Genomic DNA, 8,680 nt, shown 5'->3' with positions numbered 1-8,680 from the left:
TAGGTAACAACTCATATCTCTAGGTTTAAAGATTTATATGATGTTATCGTCTCACGATCACTCGAGATAAATTCCATGAAGTGATATAAGTGAGCGTGGTTTTATACCAATACTCATAACTTATGAGTACTCATGAATGTTGCAGCAACCATTGCCATGCCTAAACACCTTTAAGGCATCTACAAACCCAATTCATGACAATCTTGATTCATACCTACTTCCGACGTATGATCGATTGTGGAGGTTTGAACAATTTAATTATTCTGGAAGTCAAAACATGCAAAACTGAAACAATAGTAAATAATTGACAATGATAGTAACACTTTACTCATAAATAAATCACAAATTTTATTCATCATCAAACGTCGATTACATTTTACAAGTTTCAGGAAAACTATCTAATCTGTAAAACTAATATCGTCCCTCAGCCCGATGCGTCTCGCATGCTGAAAATGCTTAACCCTCGTCAGTCCCTTCGTAAGGGGATCTGCAGGATTCTCATCTGACGATATCCTCCTTGTCACAAGGAGTCCTTCTTCAATCTTGTGCCTTATGAAGTGATATTTTCTGTCAATGTGTCGGGATCTGCCATGATCTCTTGGTTCCTTGGCTAAGATAACCGCAGCATTGTTGTCACAGAAAATCTCTATAGGTTCCTTAATAGCTGGTACAACTCCAAGGTCTCCGATGAAGTTCTTTAGCCATATCACCTCCTTCGCTGCTTCACTCGCTGCTATATACTCTGATTCACAAGTCGAATCAGCCACCGTCTCCTGCTTGGAACTCTTCCAAGAAATTGCCCCTCCATTTAAGGTAAAGATCCAGCCCGACTGAGAGCGGAAATTATCCCTATCAGTCTGAAAACCAGCATCACTATACCCTAATATTCTCAAGTCATCACTGCCACCAAGGGTAAGGACCCAATCCTTAGTCCTCCGCAGGTACTTGAGAATGTTCTTTACCGCGGTCCAATGAGCCTTGCCAGGGTTCCCCTGATACCTGCTGACCATGCTCAAAGCAAATGCCACATCAGGACGGGTACAAGTCATAGCATACATGATCGAGCCAACTACGGAAGCATACGGTAATTGGCTCATCTCAGCTATCTCAGCCTCTGTACTCGGACTCTGAGTCTTACTCAGTTTGGTATTGCTTTGGATCGGTAAATCTCCTTTCTTGGAATTCTCCATGTTGAACCTTTTCAACACCTTATCCAAGTAGATACTCTGACTAAGTCCAATTAGTCTTCTACTCCTTTCTCTTAATATCCTTATCCCTAGGATATAGGTAGCCTCCCCTAGGTCCTTCATAGCAAAGCACTTCCCAAGCCAGGACTTAACCTCCTGCAAGGTTGGGATGTCATTTCCTATGAGTAGTATGTCATCCACATACAGTACCAAGAAGCTAACTATACTCCCACTAGCTCTGACATACACGCAAGACTCATCTTCGCTTCTCAAGAAGCCAAACTCTTTTACCTTCTCATCAAAACAAAGATTCCAGCTACGAGATGCTTGTTTTAATCCATAAATGGATTTCTTAAGCTTGCATACTCTATTAGGGTGCTCTGCATTGACAAAACCCTCTGGCTGATTCATGTACACATCCTCAGCCAACTTTCCATTAAGGAAAGCGGTTTTGACATCCATTTGCCATATTTCATAATCATGAAATGCTGCAATGGCTAACATAACCCTAATAGACTTAATCTTGGCCACCGGCGAGAAGGTTTCATCATAATCAATACCTTGAGTTTGAGTAAAACCCTTCGCAACCAGTCGAGCCTTATAAGTATGCACTTTTCCTTCCATGTCGGTCTTCTTTTTGAAGATCCATTTGCACCCGACTGTTTTACGGCCTGGTACATTGTCAACCAAGTTCCAAACTTGATTGTCATACATGGACTGTATCTCGCTGTCCATAGCCTCCTTCCATTTAGCAGACTCCGGGCCTGCCATGGCTTCCTTAACACTGCTAGGTTCATCCAAATTTACTAGTGTACTATCACTAATAAACGTATCACCTTCCGTAGTAATATGAAAACCATAATAAAACGAAGGTGTGTTCCTAACCCGTGTGGAACGTCTCGGAGGTACAGACTCGTCAGCTGGATCAACAGGAGTTTCTACCTCAGGTTGATTGCTAGTGTCTGAGGTTCCTTCACCAATTGATTCTTGAATTTCTTCAAGATCAATCTGCCTCCCACTGTCTCCTTGGCTTATAAATTCTTTCTCGCGAAAGATCCCTCTTCGTGCTACAAAGACCACATTCTCACTGGGTCTGTAGAAAAGGTAACCGAAGGATTTCCGTGGGTAGCCGATGAAAATACACCTTTCACTTCGGGGTTCAAGCTTATCATGAGTTTCACGCCTCACGAAGGCTTCGCAACCCCAAATTTTGATGTGGTCCAAATTGGGAACCTTCCCAGTCCACATCTCATGAGGTGTTTTGGTAACCTTCTTTGTAGGGACTAGATTAAGGATATGGGCGGCAGTCACTAAGGCATACCCCCAAAAAGAGATTGGTAACGAAACTCGACTCATCATAGAGCGAACCATGTCCAACAAGGTACGATTACGCCTCTCAGCTACACCATTCAGCTGTGGTGTCCTGGGAGGAGTCAATTGTGAGACAATCCCACACTCCTTAAGATAGTCAAGGAACTCGGTACTAAGATACTCACCACCTCGATCGGATCGAAGCATCTTAATGTTCCTGCCCAATTGATTTTCTACTTCCTGTTTGAATTCCTTAAACCTTTCAAAGGTTTCGGACTTGTGTTTGATCAAGTAGACATACCCATATCTACTATAATCATCAATAAAAGTCACGTAATACCGATTAGCGTCCCTTGTGGCGGTTTTGAATGGCCCACATACATCAGTATGTATTAGGTCCAACAAACCTTCACCCCTCTCACAAGTTCCAGTGAAGGGTGATTTTGTCATTTTTCCAAGTAGACAAGATTCACAACTATCATCTGATTTGAGGTCAAATGATTCCAAGACTCCACTCTTTTGGAGTTGGTCTATGCGTTTCTTGTTTACATGTCCAAGACGACAATGCCACAATGATGCTTTATCTAGGCTAGTAGAAGAATCAATATACAACACATTATTTCCTAAGTTGTCTACAATCGACACAGTTTCATACACGCCATCACAAGGTAATGCTTTAAAATAAAACACATTATTAAAGAAAGCATTAATACCACCACATTCATTATCAAACGAAAAGGTAAAACCTTGTTTGTACAAAGCATGAAAAGAAATAATATTCCTCGCCATTTCAGACGAGTATACACATTTATTCAAATCTAATTTTAACCCATTATTAAGCAACAAAGTATAAACTCCAATCTTGGAAACAGGTGAAGCCTTCCTATTCCCCATGATTAAGTTTATCTTCCCGTGCTCCACATCCTCACTTCTTCTTAGGCCCTGCAAATCAGAACATATGTGAATACCACATCCTGTATCAAGCACCCAAGAGTTAGAATATGTTGAGTAATTAGACAATATAGTGTAAATACCTGCATAGGTGGGTTTCACTTTCCCATCCTTTAGATCCTGCAAGTACTTAGGGCAGTTTCGCTTCCAGTGTGCCTTTTCATGGCAATAAAAGCATTCAGCATCCTTTGGAATGGCAGAAGGAGTGACAGAACCGTTCTTAGTCTTGGATGAGGAGCCTTCAAGAGACTTTCCCTTGGTACCCTTCGAAGGGTGCTTCCTCTTTTTCCCTTTGCCTTGCCCAATAGCTAAAACAGGGGTAGAAGTTGGAGTAGGAGTAGTAGAGGTAACAACCGCTTTACCCTTAAGACCGGTTTCAGCGGTCTTCAAGAGTCCTTGAAGCTTGCTGAGGGTAACTTCCTCCTTGTTCATATGATATGTCATTCGAAAATGATCATAACAAGAAGGCAAGGAGTGCAAAATGATGTCAATTGCTAACTCCTCGGGGATGTTAACATTCAGCTTCAGCAAACGGTCCACATACCTTTGCATCTTTTGCATGTGGCCCGTGACGGATTCACCGTCCTTCATGCGGGTAGTTATTATGGAGGAGATTATTTCATACCGCTCCTGACGAGCACTCTGATGGTACCTTTCCATCAAGTCTTGGTGCATCTCAAAAGGGTAGAAATCTTCATATGACTTTTGGAGCTCGGCTGTCATCGTGGCCATCATGATACATGCCACCTTAGTAGCATCTCTCTCATGAGTCCTGAATTCAGCGATCTCCTCAGGAGTAGCAGTAGACTCATCAAGTTCTTTTAACTCCTTATCGAGGACATATTCCTTGTCCTCGTAACGAGTAACCATCCTGATGTTCCTAATCCAATCCATGAAGTTGGAACCATCAAAGATGACCCTCCCACAAAGATTCATGAGAGAGAAAGAACCAGTTGGGTTAGAGCCTGAAGCATTAGTGTTGGAAGACATATGAAAGAAGAAAGCAAGTTTAGATTAGATATTTAGGATCCTTAATAAGACACCCAAATGTAATATTAAGGCTAGGATCCAATCACAATATATTACACTTAGAAGAGGGATGCCGTAATCTAAGTAATAATATATTTGAAAGGTAGGCGAATGACGATTCACCAATTTCCACCATGAAAACGAAATGATTAATTAGGTTTAATTGGATTTGAAATTCCTAGATTCTTTTGAGATTCATTGAACTTTTCAATGGCATGTTTCAATCTCGATTGTGCCCTTCAAGTTTTGTGACTGGGATGCCGAGGATCACAAAACAAGGTGTGAATAACCATGCTAACTCACTTGGTACTCCTAATATTATCACCTAATCAATGTGCCGGTTAACCACACACGCTCCATTGATCTATGACAACATTAAGTTACCCTTCGTGATCCTTACTAGTCTAATTAGTGTGCCGGTTAACCACACACGCTCCACTAACGACTTGGTAAGGTACAAAGTGTGAATTCCATGGATTAGCACCATGTTCACATTTTCCTAAAATAACTAAGATTGGGAATTAAAAGAGTTTAGTTATTTTATAATATTCATTATACTTTTAATGAGGATTTAAAGTCGTTGTTCTACCCGTTCGGCTAACGACCCTCCACCGATCAAGCAAGCGGTGGGTGAGAGTGTACACCCATTAAGTCGCCATTTTATAGGCAACAACCTTATACCCACCTTATAGACCGGCTTCGTGAATGAGGCCTACTAACGGTAAAACGACTTATTCTTATACATATATATAATAATTAACCATTAATGTTATAAATAGTATAAGGGTTGAATTTTAACTATTAAAACTCTAAGGTTTGGAATTAAAGTTTATTAAAGTGTGTGAAACTTTACAAATTCCAAAACTTGAGGACAAGTTTTGTAACTTTGCAAAACTCTTCATTTCATAACTTATGAATTAAAGGTTCATAAAAATGAAGACTCTTCATTTTCATGTAACTTATGTGTTTTAAGTGTGTGTTAAATGAAAGTGACCTTTGGTAATCCATAACTTGAGGACAAATTATGGACTCCATTAAAACACATAAATGATTAAGAATTAATTCTAAACAATTCAGCAAATAATTCCTATCATTTTCTAAATTCATAAGAACATGAACATGATCATCAAAAATTCAAGAATTATATGAACACATAAAATCATGGATTTTTGATATATGCTATTGTAAATGGATTAGAACAACCATTACACCAACTAAAATAAGTTTTACAACACCAAAACAATTTAGGGTAATGTTTCCAGTCCATTTCCAGCAGCAAAAGTCGAGATTCTGCATTCTTTCGATCCTACTCGCCGAGTGCACGAACGGACTCGTCGAGTAGGTTGAAGTTTGCCTTGGACTCGGCGAGTCCCCCCAATGGACTCGGCGAGTCTAGCATGCAGACAGCAACGATTTCGACTTTTTTTCACTATTTTGCATCAAGTATCAAACAAGCAAGCCTAGGCTCTGATACCACTGTTGGGTTTTGAGCAATCTAACACTTCCTAAGTGTGCATGCAACCCTAATAAACCTTGGATCTATGTTTGTCTAAATACATGCAAAATAATAATTTTTCCAAGGTTTATAACCTATCTAACATGGCATGGGGAACATTTCAACATAAAAGAGTTAGAAGAGATTACATACCTTTGTTGTGTTGGGTTCTTAGGAGTTTGAGGGCCAAGCACCAATAGTGTGAATGCCTCAAATGGAATCACAAACACCACAAACTCTTGGAAAACTTTGAGAGAGTATACACACTCTTGTATTTTCGGCCACACACATGCACACACACACTAGAACACTAGCTTTCTCTTAGGCTATCTTAGGCTCTTTTTCATGCTCCATAAGCATGCTTATATAGTATGCATGGTTAGGGTGAAACCCTAATAACCCATGTCTTTTCCTATTCCAAGGATCCATGGGTTAAAAGCTCCATGGATCATCCATGGACTTCCACATAAGCCTAGCCCATTAACAAATGAGTATTAGCCCACACTATATAAAACAAATAGCCCATAATTTAATTAGTATTCCTTTTAATCTCTAAATTAATCCATAATTAATTTAAGACTAAAACTAATTAAATAACGTAACTTCATATTAATATATTATAACTCATAATATATTAATAAACATATGTGTATAACTCTCATAAAATTATCCATAATAGTTTGGATGAGATGCAACCCAAATGGACCATGCCGGTCGGGTCAAGTATATACCAAATAAGTTATGGACTTAGACACCTTATCCAACAGGAACTCGGCGAGTCAATGCCCTGACTCGGCGAGTTCAAGGCAATCTTCTTGCCTCAAGAACAGACTTAGCGAGTTGTTCATACAACTCGACGAGTCTCGGTATAGAGTGTTCTTCGGATGAAGATGAACTCGATGAGTTGTTTATACAACTCGGCGAGTAGGATGAAGGACTATAGGACATCAGTTTAGAAGGAAAACTCGTCAAGTCAATGCCTAACTCGACAAGTAGAAGCGGGATTATGGTCAATCGAATGGAAAGGGACTCAACGAGTTGGCGAGCCAACTCGGCGAGTCGGGTCAACTGGAAGTTGACTCTTGGCTTGGTTAGGGGTAAATGTTCATTTTACCCTAAGGTCGATTAGCAGTATTTGACTGAGTGTTTGGTGGGAATTTCAGCCGGAGGATTTCCGGAGCAGCAACAACAGCAGATAGACAGACAGTTCCCATGCAGATCAGCGGCTACTACGAGGTGAGTTACCTTCCAGTAGCGGTGGGTCTACGGCCACAATGTCGGCCCACCAGTAGGAGTTGTATGATAGATGATTGTCTCTATGATATTCATCTAGGGTTGCTACTACCTGTGATATATTTATGTGTTAGTATGATATGATGCTATGTGCTAGTTACAGTAGGGGGAGATAGTCCCCAGATTACCGATCGATAGAGTCGAAGGGGCAGTCATGCCTAGCCATGCTAGATAGATTATGTGATATGTGTTATGTGGTAGTAGTAGGGGGTGAAATAGTTCCCAGTATCCGGTCGAGATGACCGAAGGGGAGACCAGCACCCATATATGCTAGTCAGTATCCGGTCGAGAGGACCGAAGGGGAGATCAACTCCAAGATATGCTAGTCAGTATCCGGTCGAGAGGACCGAAGGGGAGACCAGCACCCATATATGTTAGTCAGTATCCGGTGGAGAGGACCGAAGGGGAGGCCAACACCCAGATATGCTAGGCAGTATCCGGTCGAGAGGACCGAAGGGGTAGGTCGGGCACCCAGATATGCTTGACAATATATGTATCTTATGTGGTTATATGGTATGTGGTACGATGGAGGAACTAACTAAGCTTCGTGCTTACATTTTACAGTTTTGGTTTCAGGTACCTCTTCTTCGAAGGGGAAGGAGCTGGCGCGGTAGCGGCACATCACATACATGCTTTGTATTCCGCACTATGAGATCTTCCTGGGGATTTGTACTCTAATATTATTATGTATTTATAAAATGGTTTCCAGACACGCGACATCTTTTCCGAAATGAGATGATCGGTGAATGTTTTATTTCTAATGTTTTGCAAAGTATATGTTTTAAAAATGAAATTTTTTGCTCGTATTTTGGGGTGTTACAATTATAACCGGTATTTTCCCATGATATTTAGCTTTCTAAAATTTATATTTATATTTATATATCTAATAATTAAAATGATATTGTAAGTCTCCTTCGACTACAGTCGGAGGGCTTTCTAAAATTTATATTTATATATCTAATAATTAAAAGGATATTGTTTGATACTATTTCGTTGAATATTTATAGAACAAGATAAATTACACATTTATAGAACAAGATAAATAAAAAGGAATTGACGCATGAATGATGCTTGTGTTTCTAGAAAATCAGAGTTAGGTGGAATAGTTTAATTGTGTTTAGACTTTTGTGTGAGTCGTCAAAGCCAAAGATACTAAAAAAGCGTTGTTAATTAAGCTTCAGCTCCACCACCAATTTACTCTACAGTTAAAATGGTTATCACTCCATAATTTTATTTTATTTTATTTTATTATTTTTTATAATTAAATTAAATAAAAAACATAATTTAAAATATAATAAAATGAGTAAATTATAGAAATAGTCCCTGTATTTTTGTCAAATTTGCAGTTTCGGTCCCCAAATTTAAAAATTAATAGATTGCATCCATGTGTTTTATGAATATTGCATTTTTGGTC

Source organism: Lactuca sativa, chromosome 8 (genome assembly GCF_002870075.4).
Source record: "Lactuca sativa cultivar Salinas chromosome 8, Lsat_Salinas_v11, whole genome shotgun sequence".
Lineage (NCBI taxonomy): Eukaryota > Viridiplantae > Streptophyta > Magnoliopsida > Asterales > Asteraceae > Lactuca > Lactuca sativa.
Note: the sequence above shows the minus strand (reverse complement) of the source record.